Source organism: Balaenoptera borealis (assembly GCF_965194805.1).
Source record: "Balaenoptera borealis genome assembly, chromosome: 2".
Lineage (NCBI taxonomy): Eukaryota > Metazoa > Chordata > Mammalia > Artiodactyla > Balaenopteridae > Balaenoptera > Balaenoptera borealis.
Window position 1 is genome coordinate 68,218,652 of NC_138867.1, and position 14,299 is coordinate 68,232,950.

Genomic DNA, 14,299 nt, shown 5'->3' on the forward strand with positions numbered 1-14,299 from the left:
TGGTGAGGAGCGTTCCACTGGAGTGCAAGGAGAAAGCGCGGTGCCAGCGGGCTGAGGAGTGGATGGGTGAAGGGGTGGAGAGTGAGCGCGGCGTGCTCCTTGCCCTCAGAGTGAAGTCTGGCTCTGAGGGGGGGAGGAGAAAGATGAGTAGATAGGATGTATGTGAGGTTAGGGAATGTTTTATAATTTTAGGACAAAAAGATTTGACCATGATCAAATGCCAATAGGAGGAAATTACCAGAGTGGGACAGGGTGAAGAATACAAGAGAGAAAAAGCCTAATGAATAGCGAATATCTTTGAAAAGACTGGAGAATTCGGGATCTAGAACTCAGGGGGCAATGTCTGCCTGAGATGCTTAGAGGCAAAGGAGAGAGATCCTTTTCTGTTGTTGTTTTTCCTAACAGAAGGGAAAAGAAGGATGTGTTAATCTGGGACTAACTAGTTTTGGTGGCAGGACAAAGAGAGGATTCTTTACAGATGATTGATTAGGGAGGCTTGGATATCTGCTGCAGGAAGTTGGAGAAGCAAAAACTTTCAAGCAATATGGTAGAATGGCCACATAGCATTAAAGATCCAGCTGAAATCAGATACCATGAAGTTGTGCACTGGCCCCGTTCTGCAGGGTGATGAGTTCTCCCAGCAGTTGCCAGCAGTTTGGAGCAGCTGTGGAGGAAAGGGACTGTTTGATGTACCCTGAAAAAGGATCTGGGCCTGCTGGGCCCCTCTGCAGACAACAGGACAAGGCTAATGAGAATGTTGACCAGTTTGATGGACAGTGGAGATGAAAGGGAGCAAGTAGGTAGAAGGAAGTCTGAGATGGAGGTTCCAGGTCTGTTCGGTGAAACAGTAGTCTGTGACTCCACATTTTCTAGTTTGGGTGATTGGGATTATGATGATTTTTAACTTATATATAAGAAGACCGGTTTGCTTGAGACAGTCTTGGTTTATACCTGTTTTGCTGGAGTAATTAAGTAAGGCACCCCATTTCATTTCACTTTCGAAAGTGTCCTGGTTTGGATAATAAATGAAATGTCTTGGTAGCTATATAGAGATGACATGGACCAGGTTTGGTAGAAGGGAGATAATGAGTTTAATTTTGGACATGTTGGGTTCAAGGAGTTTATAGGAAATTCAGGTTGAAAGGTTAAGTAGACCAAACATACAGGCAGATACAACCTATACTCACCCATAAAACATAAATTAATACAGTAATAAATGACTTATAATTTAGCGATTATCTCGAGGGATTTACTAATTTGCAGATAATACATTTAACTCCTAGAAAATACTTGCATTAAATACTTGAGGGCCCTTTCTTGGTATTAAAATATGTGGCATTTCTGAGTGAAATGGAAAATATTAATCATGTGAGGAATCATTGTAACATTGACCGAATTGTCAATCTGGTACAACACATTAATGGACTGAGTTAAATTGGGTCATACCTCAAAACATCACAAGGTGGCAGCACAACTACAATAGTACATATAATTAAGCGAAAAGATCCTTTTCAGATATTCTGCAGTTAGAATATTTAAGAGTTTATAGCCATTGTACATTATATAAATTTTTCTAAATGTATTCTCTTTCATTTAAAAGCAATTAATTTGTTTTATCATTATTGCCAACTTGAAGATGTGAAAATTAAAAAGTTTTATTTTGAAACGTACATTATTTTTAAATATTTAAAATAGACTAAAACACATCACTGATAGACACTCATGGCATTCTTAAGATAGCTATTAGTATCCAGGGTATATCATACAGTAGTTATAAATGTTTTATAAATTTGCATCTTGATTGGTATATTGTAGTTAGATAATTTTATTTACAGTATCTTTTTAATGCATTTATCTCACTCGTGAACATTCACTCAGTAACTTCATTTGTTGGCCTTTACAAGGAGAGTGTTCAGAAGTCTCATGAAGAAATTCTTGTTTGCCATATTTTGGCTTTAGTAACACAAATGTGGGAGGTGGGTAGGGTTATCTGATTTAGCCAATGGAAAATACAGGATACCGGTTAAATTTGAACTTCAGATAAACAGCAAATAATCTCTTTAGTATAAGAATGTACCATGCAATATTTGGGACATACTTATACTAAGAATTACTCAATTCTTCAATATAGTTTACATGGTAATCCAAGTAGGGGGCAACAGGAGGGAGAAGAACTAGGAGGAAAAAAAAAAGCAAGGTGCAGAGAAATCCGGGATTCTAGGCTGCAAATCTGACCTAAGATTTAGAGGTCTTCAGGACCAAGGAACCAGAAAAAGAATTATAAATGGACTTGAACTAGGCTACATTCTGTGGCGAACTCATTTGTATGTTAAGCTAAACAACATGGGCTAAGATTAATCAAGTACTGTGGTGAATTACCATCTACACCACACATTGATTACTGATTTTCAAACAACAAAATGCAACAACATATATTTAAAGCTAGCTCAGTTCTGGACAAAATTGAATAAGTAACTGCAATTCAGACATTTTGGGGGCTTACCCATGCTCAGGGTTATCATTATGAAAATCTGTCATTAGAGCCTGAAGGCTCGGAAATGCGATTTTAATTTCATTTAATTCAACAAACATGTCTGGCACCTTCTATGTGCAGAGGACTGACTAAGACTGTGAGATATAAGAATTAATAAAACATTGATGTTATTCATCTCGGTGGACATTTATTGTTGATAAAATGAAAGTTAAAATCATTTATAAATAATGGCAAACTCATTCTTACCAATTTTTTCCTGGGTTTTAGTCCTTGGTCAACTGTTTCTCCCTTTCTTCTTCCTTGGAATGAGCTCCTTTCTCTTCCATATGATTTGCAACTACCATTTTAATACTAAAGACTTCCAAATATCTATTCCAGCCATGACTTCTCCCCTGTACCTAAGTATGTACATTTAACTAATATGAGTTCTCGGCTGTCCCATGGGCACTTCCTATAGTAGACTCACTGTTTTCTCCAGAAACTTTTATTCTTCCTTTATTCCCAGTCTTAGTCAATTGCACCCCTCTTCATGTTATCATCTGCCCTTGAAACATTCACACGATCCTCAAATTCTCTCCCCCATCCAGTGTATCCTTATTAGATCATGCCTATACTGTTCCATGTCCTTTCTAAACTCATTTCCTTCCTCCAGTCTCAATTTCCTTAAATTTAGAGATTTATTAAAATTATCCATTAATTTTATTTACATTATTAATTTTATACCAATAATTATTTTTTAATCTGAGAAGAGTTTATGAATTTAATGACATTGAAAGATAAGAAGAAGACTGATAAGGAAACAAAGGCAGAGTCAGGGAATGGCCTGGGGTTGGGAGGTGTTCAGACATCTGAAATATAGGCACTTGGAAGAGAAGGCGGGGAGACCCGTCAAGCCTCAAGTTCGGCACGGTACTAGGCACTGATGGAAACAACAGGAAGCATTTATAGGGCCCTTACTGAATGTCAGGCACTCATATCCCCCAGCTAGGTGACTGATGCAGGTCAAAGATCACTATCCTCTAAGCTGCAGGGAATTCCGTAGGGGAAGGAAACCAAGTCTCTCAATCTGGGTCATTAGTCCTAGCAATTTAAAGAGTGATGAACACATCTTTATATTACAGGAGCATCTTACAGGAGCATCAGTGGTGGCATAATCAAAGGAGTGTAATCAAAGAAAACATAAATAAATCTGAAACAACTAATAACGTGATTATCTGTATGCCCTATGTCAAATATAAAATAGGAAAATATTTAAACAGATAACTCTGATCATTTGTTTAAAAAGCCAAGGCAGATTTTCACTGTTTTTTTTTTTTTTCCTCCAGTTAGTTTTCCAGAATCTGTAGTCAGCATTGATGTTGAAATTTCTCTGAAACCAATTGGAAAGTACCTGAGCACACATTTAAAAAAGATGCTGGCTTTGACCCATATTTTCAACATGATGGCCAATTCCTGTGCTTGTCCTATGCATATCCCCGTCTTTTCCTCCTTCAAAACCTTGACTTAGAGGAGTTCTGGACTGAATATGTGGATTCTCACTGCTCCGTCCATCTATTTGGGGTGACGTAAGGGCTCAAACAACAGAACATAAGAAGCTATAGGTGTTCTACCTGTCCAGGGGCGGCCACCCAAGCGTGGTAACAAAGGGCTGAGAGGACCCCCAAGCAAAGAGAACAGGAGGGTTCAAAGGGATGGGCTGGGATGCCCCTTGGGGTGGGGGAGGGAGATTGTGTCTGGGCCAAGCCCTGTGGGGAGGGTGGAAGGACAGGTTGTTCAGGCCGTGGGTTAGCAGGACCCAAGGTCCTGCACATTTCTAGAAACAGGCCTTGAGGGAATCTCTGTGGCCTCACATGGGAATGGGGATAACAGAGATTGAAGACCATGGAGGACTAAATCGGCTTAATTATACACTGTGGTGTAAGGATGGGAAGGCCCCCAGATGCTTGAAATTCTTTTCACAGAAAACAAAACATTTACTTTACAGAGATAAAAGGCTTGAAATGTAAATGCATGAGTGAAACTCATTCACACTTGGGTGTAATCAGTCAGTCAAGAAATCAATAAACAGAGAAGTATCAGATTCTTGGGGTAGGGAGGGGAGAGCAGGAGTCGCAGTTTTAAAGGTGGGGCGGGGGTTGGTGGAGAGTTTGGGTAAGTGCCACGGAAAGAGACCCAGGATACTAGGAAGGCCAGCTTCACCTACTTGGCACATTTTACTAGTGATTTATGAGGTGCGTCCATCTGTCTTCTCCACTGGCTTGTGAACTCCTTGAGCCAGTGACTCTGTAACACCTAGCATGGAGCCTGGTGCAAATGGTAAGCACGAAATCATTCTGTGCTCAGGCTGAATTTTAGTTCCCAACTGGCAGACAGCAGCTGTGTGCAAATGAATTTTTGCTTTTCCTGCCCATCCGCATAGACAGATTATTGGAACCCTTGCCCTCCTGGGGTTTTGGAGTGTCAGAGCTGCGCTCTCAGGCCCATCTGTGCCCACACAACCAAGAAACAAAGCTCTTACTCACTCAGCTAGGAGATGGCAAACAAGGGAAAATGATTTTAAGGATGCATGCTCAAAATTCTCCTAATACAAAAACTATGAGGCGAGAACATTTTGGTTGTTTCTGTCACTTAAAATGTACCTCAGGATCTTGCAACATTTTCCATTCATTATCATCAATGTGGGCTTTTTGATTTTTTTAGTATCAATTTTCATGGTATAAAGTGAAGGGCCCAGCACGCAGAGCTAGCACAGTGCCTGGCAAATAGCAAATGTTCAATAAATTTTTGTTGAATGAACAGATGAACGCATGAATGATTGATTGAGGTGATCCCCAAATTCCAAATAAGAGAGTCAAAGTGAGGAAAATTCACATCATATAGGTGGAGACTAAGCTGAAACACTATCCATAAAACTTTGTGAAAAGTTGAAGAAAATCCAGATTTATCATAAAAATAATTGAATGTTATTAACTTAATTGGATTTTATTTAATAAGTAAATGGAATTGGAATATAGTAATCAGAATTTTGGAACCAATCAAGTAAATTGTGTTCTCTTTGGGTTAAGCAAGGTTGGCCAAAAGGGGAAATTTCTGTTGCCCTTATAAGACTGAGGACCTATCCCTGAACTTCCGTAATTTTTCTAGGTTATTTAGAAAACTCTGTGAGTTTGTTTGTTTTGTTTTGCTAATAGTCCCCTGGCTTTCTTGCAATACCCCCATCTCAGATATCACTCCCCTATCCCCTATTGAGCTATAAAACAATTAATAGAAGCTCAAAATAGTCCAGCAACATTTGCTATTTTAAACAAACCTGGTTTTGTCTTAACATAGCAAAGAACTTTTCAGCCCCAGCAAAGCCCCCTCCAGGTCTCCACCACTGGAGAAAGCCATTATGCGGAGCTCCTACAATACAGCCAAGAACCCAGTAGCGTCAGACCATTTCAGAAAGCTTGGCTGGTTCTCTCTTGTAGAGTTCTTCTCTAGTATCAAGTCACCTGAAACCGTCGTTAAAACTTCTTGTAACGGTTTTCCAATTCTTGACTAAATTTCTACTTTGAGGACCTCTGACTTTTAGGCAATCTCTCACTAAAATGAATCTATGATTCACGCTAAATCACAAGGATGATCAGATGAAATTGTTAACAGAACGCTGTGTTTCTGGTGGATAATAACTCATTGGAAATAAGAATTAAGATAATATGCTTTATTTTACGTGATTGTTGATGTTGATTCCAGCCATTACCTCCGATCAAGTCAGGCTATAATTTTGTGGCATTAATGAAGAAAGACTTAATGAGCAGCTCTCCTTTCACAGCGTAGGTCTCGCTGTTGTACACAAAACCAAAGTCCCCTAAACAGGAAGGTTGCATTCCACACAAGCAGGCCTAACTCGATTTGTGGATTACACCTTCAGAGCTCAGCAAGCAACAAATTAATCATTTTTTTTTTTCCCCGACTGAGGCATTTTTCCTTCCAATCTGAGTTTCAGAACTTGTCTTGATTAAGGCTGATGTGCTGAACACTGTTGCCATTAAGTCATATATCTTGCAAAGAGCCAATTGGAGTGATAATTCATATATCTCCCAGAGAAAAATTTTTCAAAAGTCTCTGTGCAATATTCTGATGGATTAATCTCCTGTGATATCCTGATGCTTTTTATTTATTTATTTATTTATTTTTGGCTGTGTTGGGTCTTCGTTGCTGTGTGCGGGGGCTTTCTCTAGTTGCCGCGAGCGGGGGCTACTCTTCGTTGCGGTGCGCGGGCTTCTCATTGTTGTGGCTTCTCTTGTTGCGGAGCATGGGCTCTAGGTGCACAGGCTTCAGTAGTTGTGACACATGGGCTCAGTAGTTGTGGTTCGTGGGCTCAGTACTTGTGGCGCACGGGCTTAGTTGTTCCGCGGCATGTGGTATCTTCCAGGACCAGGGCTCAAGCCCGTGTCCCCTGCACTGGCAGGCGGATTCTTAACCACTGCACCACCAGGGAAACCCCTGATGCTTTTTTCCAACAGTGGCTTTCCTTTGTAATTGTTCTTGCTTAAGATTTTTTTCTATCATGTCGACTTAGAAGCAATGTTCCTGCTTCAAAACTACATATGAACAACAGGTATAGATGAAGTTGTTCTACATGCTGATCATTAGTGTCTGAGAGCAGTATTCTGTAAAACATACCTCACTACCCAAAAGCAATTTTTACTCTTATCCTTTTGCATTTAGTGAAAAAAAATCTAAAGAATATGTAATAATATGTGCTAGTATCAGTGTGCTAACCTTTTAAGCTAATCATTAGTTACCCACTTAAAATCAGTAACAGTAAACTTTACAGAAATTTATTTCCATTTGAGAAAGTAATTCAAGATTCAAACTCTCCCCACCCTTTTTTAAGCTAGGTCATGACATCTCTGCCAAAAACCAATCCTGTATTAGAAGCCAGTTACTGTTATTAAACTGTATCCTCATGAAGGCAGAAAGTTGATGGTAAATTACCCAGTAAAGAGTAAACTGATTTTAAATGCAACTACCGGGAATTTAATCAACCGTTAAGTGGTGCCTTGATTTTTAAATTATACAAAAGTCAGCTGCTGTATTTTCTACTCTGGGCACCTACCCCAACGTCTGGCCTGCAGTTAGTGTTCAATGACAACAAAATAGAAATCTCAGAATTTTTTACTAAGAGGCTGGTGAGAAAGCTTTCTTTGACTCGTCCACTAGGTGGCACATAGGGACCGTGCTTCACACGTGGAACCTTCACAGACTCTCCCATTCATAGTGTAAATAAAGAGCTGCATTATTAATTTATACCATCGCGTCCACTCTACACCTAATATTTGTTTAACCAGCTGTCTCCTCTAATCCTCCTTAAACACTATTGATTAAAATCCTAATATTCAGGTTTCCATTCCAGTTTTTCCCCAACAATATATCGTTACCTTTAAATAACTGACTAAATACATTTAAATACCATAGGCTAAGAACTAGGGTTACTAATAAGGAATACAGGAGGTCAGAAAATTAACTAAAGGTAACAGAAGACTGTAATGTAAAGGTTATTTGCAAATTTGCTCTGCATTTTGCTGGAATTTTAACTGGTGGAATACCATTATTTAAAAAATGTAACCTGGAAAATAAAACATGCATGGGGCAAAAGGAAATGAAAAGAAAACCATTTCTGAAAAAGGGAGTTATTTTCTGAATATGCCTCTTGTTCATCTTTACAAAGATGAAGTGCTGTGTTACCTTAAGATTCAAAGACTTCTTCAACTACTCAGAAAATACCGACATTCCACATCCAAGATGCTAAAAGGCAGGACTGTTTAGTAGACCATCTATTCATAAAGCATCTTCCTGAGTTCGCCGAATGTATTTATCCTGGATGTGTTACCAGCTCCCAAAGGAAGGAAAAGGAAGTGAAACCACTAGGGATATAATGAATCAATTCTTCTCTGTGAAAGTATCTTCAGTTCTTCTAAATTACAGTGTCAGTCATTCCTCTGAGAGACAGGGCCTAGCTGACAATAAATGGCTCACTTTATAAGAACATGATGTTCTCCTCTTGCTTGTTTCTCACAGAAAGCCCAGGCCCACTGAACACTCCTCTTTGGAATACTGGCCTCTAGGTTCATTCTCTTTGGAGACCAGTGGTCTGCAGGTTGTTGGGTTTCTCTTGATCATTAAGTTACATTTAAACAAAATTAATTCTTATCTAGTTTTCCCATTTTTAAGCTGTTTTCAATTTTCTGAAGAGATTACCAAAACATGTAGTCATTCTCTTAGCTTAAAAATTAAATTATTAAGAACATATAGTCCCAAAGTGTCTAAAGGCTAAAGCTTAAATGCTCAACCAGCATTTGGCATACATTCTATTTTACTGAATGAAAGAAAAACTTCTTTATTCATAAAAATATATGGAACTGAAGTTAAAAACTGATGTAAGGATTAAGAAATATCACACTAAAAGTTATCCAAAGAGAACTGCTATGATGTATTTTCGGTGGAACAATATTCCCATTTTATGATTCCATTAAAATAAGTCACTAAAGGGTGTATAAAATGACTGCAAATTTAGTACACTGAAATAATCAAATCGAAATGGTTACCAGAAACTACATTTGTAATGAATAAATATTACATTGCATTCAGAAATTAATTCACAGGCTTTATTTCTTAAGAACCATTAACTTCCAAGAGGTATGTTTGATTTTATGACATCACGCTGGAACGTGTACAGGAACACTTTCCACCCTAAAAACTCCCAAATGTATTGGCTACTTTGTGTATTTTTCCAGGGATAAATGAAAATAAAATAACTTATTTTCAAAATAATAAATCATCTTATTTGGAACACAACAGTCATAGTCAACGGAAGAGAACAACTTCATTTCAATCCAAAAGAGTTCAGATTTGCTTAGGATGGTAAATAAACAGCCTCAACACAAATAATTCCTTTAAGCAACTTTAAAAAGTAATCTTACCAACCATGACTTAAAACATCTTTTTTTCAGTGCATTAATATTATCTACCAACATCATTCTATATATGAAAAGCATCATAATTCTATGATCTTAATTTCAAAATTAAGTTGAGAAGAGTGGACCAAAACTGGTAACATCTCAAAGATTATCAATCTAACAGGTATTACCTATGATTACAGTAACTTTCTTTTTCACATACACTTACATATTCTCTAAAAGAAAACTCATACATGTGGAATGGACATTCCCATTCCTCAGCATTTTCTTCCGTCTATACTATCCTTTTTTTCAGGTGTTATAAAAATGTTCGTTGAAATACAGATGGAAAAGCTGCCACTTGGAAACCATGCATCTACCAGATTTACGGTAGCACTAGCAAAAGCTGGGATACTGGACTTAATTCTTGCCCCAGTCGAGACTGAGCTTGTTTACTGCAGTACAGTATTTTATCTGACAATATGCATCTTAAAAAAAGTTGAGATGTCATGTTAAACTCAAAAGAAAATTAAAGAAAATAGAAGTTATTTTAATGTATACATATATCATGATATGAATTGCTCTCTGAAATCTTAAAGGTATCAAGGTTTGACAGAAAGAGTAAAAAAATTATGGAAGTTTTACCTTGTCCTAAAATCCAGAAGTTCAGATGCTCTCAAGTCCTGCTGAAGTTGGAGCCTGGAGATCAAGTGAAGCTAGGGCTCTTTCCTCTCACCTTAAGTTTGTCTCTGGGTAAGTGTGTGTGCTTGTGTGAGTGTGTGTGTGTGTGTGCCTGCGCCGCGCAGAATGTCTCTTTGTGGCGCTGGATGGCAGAGGTCCTGGTCCTGGGAAGAAGGAGGCACTTTCTCACCAAGAGCAGAAGAAAAGCAAAGCAGCGTCACCAGGAAAGTTCTCCTCCCAGATCCCCTAATTACAGCCTAACGTGCACTTCATGCAAACTTCAGGGAGGAAAGGAGGGGCAGCTCAGTGCCCAGACCTTGTGAAACAGCAGCCTGTTAGATGACTTTGCCCTCTGCTCCTATCCCCGAGTAACTCGCTCCTCTGGGGTTCAGGCAAAGCGGTAGCGAAAACCACAAGCCCCCCACTCACAGCACACCTCCTGGATCTGTCCAGAGGGGATGGGGCAAGGGGCTTGTGGAATGATCGTGGGGCAGCGGGGTGAGGCAGACAAGCGAGGACAGTGAATTTTCATTTTGTTTTTTAGCCTCTGCTTAAAAGGAAAATCCAAAGGTAGGAGAGGTCCTCGCTTTCTCGCCTCCCTCTCCCCAAAGTAGATCCAGGGTAACCAAGTAGAAAGGTAATTATGACAACAGCGGATAAAGCTTCCTAAACTTGAGGTACCCTTTCGCCCAAATTGCCAGAAGTATGCTTTCTTGTTTACTGGACTCAGTATTGATATTGAGTTTGAATCTCCGTTAACAAACAAACAACTGCTGTCGTATCCCTGGATGACAGAGCTCAGAGAACCTAGATTTATTTATAGAGTGAAGAATGCGAGGGGCAGACAGGATGGGTGGGGTTGGTTTATGGATCCATACCCAGGATTAGAACCAGATGGGTACAGGGCGCGCGCGCGCACACACACACACACACACACACACACACGCGCGCGCGCGCGCCCCTAAAATAACCACTGGGGAAGATGCTGGGACGCGCGGGAAAACGCCTCCTGAACAAATAGACATTTATTTATAACTTCTGGGAGAGTATATAGGTCCATTGATTCCCGCTTTGAGTAACCAAGCGTTTTGGAGAGGAAATGGCTTCATATTTCAATAACAGAGCCACCTTTGATGGAGCCTAGGAGGGGAAAAAAAGAAACATACCGCAGGAAGCAAACGGCTGTTGCAGCCGCCGGGAGGAGGGAGCAGGGCTGGCCCGGGGATGAGGACAAGCAAACAAGCCCGAGAGGCCCCTGGCCAGGGAGGAGGCGAGACGCAGGCCGGTCCGCCTGGGAGCCTATGGGTGCAGGCACCGTGGGTGCAGGGCGCTCAGGGGCGTCCAGGGAATCGGGGCTGCGCTCCCGGCTCTCGCCCGCCGGCTTGGGAGGCGCAGGCCGGGCTGCGGGCTCGTCACGTCGGCCGCCGCTCTACTAGTGCACTGGAAGGGCAGGGGAACCGGTGGGGCAGAGGTTCTGGAGAGCCAGAGGACTGATGGAGCAGAGGATTGGCGGGGCAGGGAGACTCGTGGGGAGATGATCTAGTGGGGTGGGAGGCACGGGGACCAGTGAGGCAGGGACGCCGGTGGAGCAGGTCACTCGTGGGGCTGGTGAGCTAGTGCGGCAGGAGGACAGGTGAGGCAGGGGCGCGAGTAGGGCGGTGCGCGCGGTCTGAGCTGCGCTGGAGGCGGCGAGCGGCGCTATTGTCTTGGAGATAAAACCTAAGCAGTCTTGGCAGCTTCCTCTTCGAAGAGAGGCGGGAAAGAGTTCTTTAAAAAAAAAAAAAAAAAACGTCTTCTTTCCCGCTTTTCCCTGATGTATTTCACCGGTTCCTGCCCCCAGGCTCACCCTTGCCATTCGAGTCTTTGGTAAATTTACAAGTGCCTCTTGCAAAGATTTTATTCCAAAGACAAACCGAACACCCACAAAGTCTGGCTGAATGAAGACAGTTATATTCGAAATGTAATAATTAAAAACGAATCCTCCAGCAGGCAGTTCTACAGTTTTCTTGTAATTTCAAAACCTGGGCAAGGCGCCTCTTTTTCATTTTTTCTGTTTGTCCTCACAGGGAACGGGCCGCTCTAGGCTTTGCAATTTTATGTCGTTAATTTCGTAGCTATTGAGACAGCTGTTATACTGTAGGCCTCACATTAACTGCCAATAAAAATAAGATACATCTCTGGCTTTCAACTGTGAAAAGAGTTTTTATGCTATTTCTTGTAAGCGTTCAGGATGGTATGTATTTTAAGGAACATAAAGGAATTGGACTTAAGAACAAATATCCTACATTTTTTACATTAAAGCTCCACAAAGGTGGTGAAGCTGGTGGTACCTGGCTAGGAAATGATATAAATATAGTGAGAATACTGATCTTGTTCCCTCAGCTTAAACACCTAATCTCTGGGAGTTGCCTGGGCAGTAAATCAGATGAGCTGGTCCATCCATCATGGCACGTGTTTCTTATTCTGCGGCCTTCTCCATGCATATACTTATTCCAGCAGAGCATTAAGAGAATGTAATGTGTTCTCTTCAGAAATTGTTTATTAGCCACATAAAACCATCTGTTTTGCATTTTAGATCACAGTGAGTTGTACCAGAATTTTTTTTTTTTTTTTTTTTCAGGTAAAACCCTACCAATTGAGATAGGCTTCCAGAGTCATCTCGTCAATCCTTCTCCACCCCTATTTCCTATCTTCCCAGATAGGCCAGTTGCTAGCTGTGTAGTCAGGCCACCTGAGATGGCTATTCTCTTGCTCTCTGTACATCCCCTGGTGGACCAGGCCCTGCTTTACTTAAATCCTACTCACCTGAGAGATCCTCCTACAAACTTGCCTCTAGCCCCAGCTAGTGATTGTTCTAATCTTTAGATCAGAACATCTCCACCAGGATAGCTTATTAAAGGGGTGGGGAGGGGCATGCCCCTCTGCTGGTTTCCCTGGTAACTAATGAGCCAACCTGACTTCAATTCCCCCTATAATTAGTAACCTCCCCTTCCGCAGGGAGCCAAGACTGCTGCCATGTTCTGCCCGATGCCTGCTGCACTCGATGGGGTGCTGCTTCAGGACCTTGCTTCCGGCATGTAAGATCCTCCCCTCTCCATTAAACCAGGGGCCCCCAAACCCTGGGCCGCGGACCGGTAGGAACTGGGCCATGCAGCCGGAGGTGAGCGGCAGGCGAGCGAGCAAAGCTTCATCTGCTGTTCCCCATCGCTCCGCCCCGCTCTGTGGAAAAAGTGACTTACACGAAACTGGCCCCTGGCGCCAGAAAGGTTGGGGACCGCTGCATTAAACCCCTGACGTCTCTGGCACTGCCTCCAGGCTCTCGCTTAGGTTGAGGCTCAGCATGTACAAAGCTTGTAGGCCTGTGGGGTGCAGCCCAACACTAGCCTTTGTTAAAAGATCCCCAGTACAGTGTTCTTAATCACAAGTACTTAAACCTGTCAATAGTGTATATTTAATTTTACTGATATGGATACATGTATTGATATTATTTATGTACATTTTGATTCACTTGGGGGTTCACATGGTGTACTAATTATTTAAAATTTACACTGGAATTAGCTTTAAGTCTTTTAAAAAAGATTTTTGTGTTTAGTTAATGTTCAGTTTTGTACCTATTTATAGAGGTATGCGTTACTTTGATCAGTCATTATAATTATGCATCAGGGCAAAGTCATTATAATAAGCTTTGGTTAAAAAAATCAAATCAAGTAAGTCAACTAGTACAAATCTATTTTCATGACTAAATAATTTTTCAAAGGTATAAGTTGTAGAAAATATTAGAAGACACAAATATCTTTTCTAGGAAAAGCATATCAAAAGAGTATTCTGGGTATGAAGATTCCTTCTAATTATTAACATTAATAATTCATGTGGAAATGTTCCCGAATGCAAGTTTGTGTGCCCCATGCATGGTGAGGCCAAACAAACATTGGAGTTTGGAGCAGAGAAAGGTTTATTGCAGGGCCAAGCCAGGAGAACAGGTGGCTCGTGCTCACAACCCCAAACTCCCCCGTGGTTTTCGCGGAGAAGGTTTTATAGGCAAAATGTGGAGTAGGGGCTGCGAAGTGTATGACTTTTTTCTGATTGGTTGGTGGTGAGGTGACAGGGTGTTGCTTCCCGGAACCTGGTCCTCAGCCTGAAGTTCCCATCCTCCACCAGGGTAGGCATCTTAGTTCCTGCA

General features: G+C 41.2%; 1 protein-coding gene across 1 annotated transcript in view; it reads right to left on the reverse strand.

Annotated features, from left to right (window-relative positions):
• The window catches only part of HAPLN1 (hyaluronan and proteoglycan link protein 1), a 72,414-nt gene extending 61,383 nt beyond the window's left edge, over positions 1–11,031 (reverse strand). Inside the window, exon 1 of the mRNA XM_082378367.1 lies at positions 10,084–11,031. The gene's annotated coding sequence lies outside the window, so the exon portion shown is untranslated. The remainder of the gene's footprint in view (positions 1–10,083) is intronic.
• Between the last annotated feature and the right edge of the window lie 3,268 nt (positions 11,032–14,299).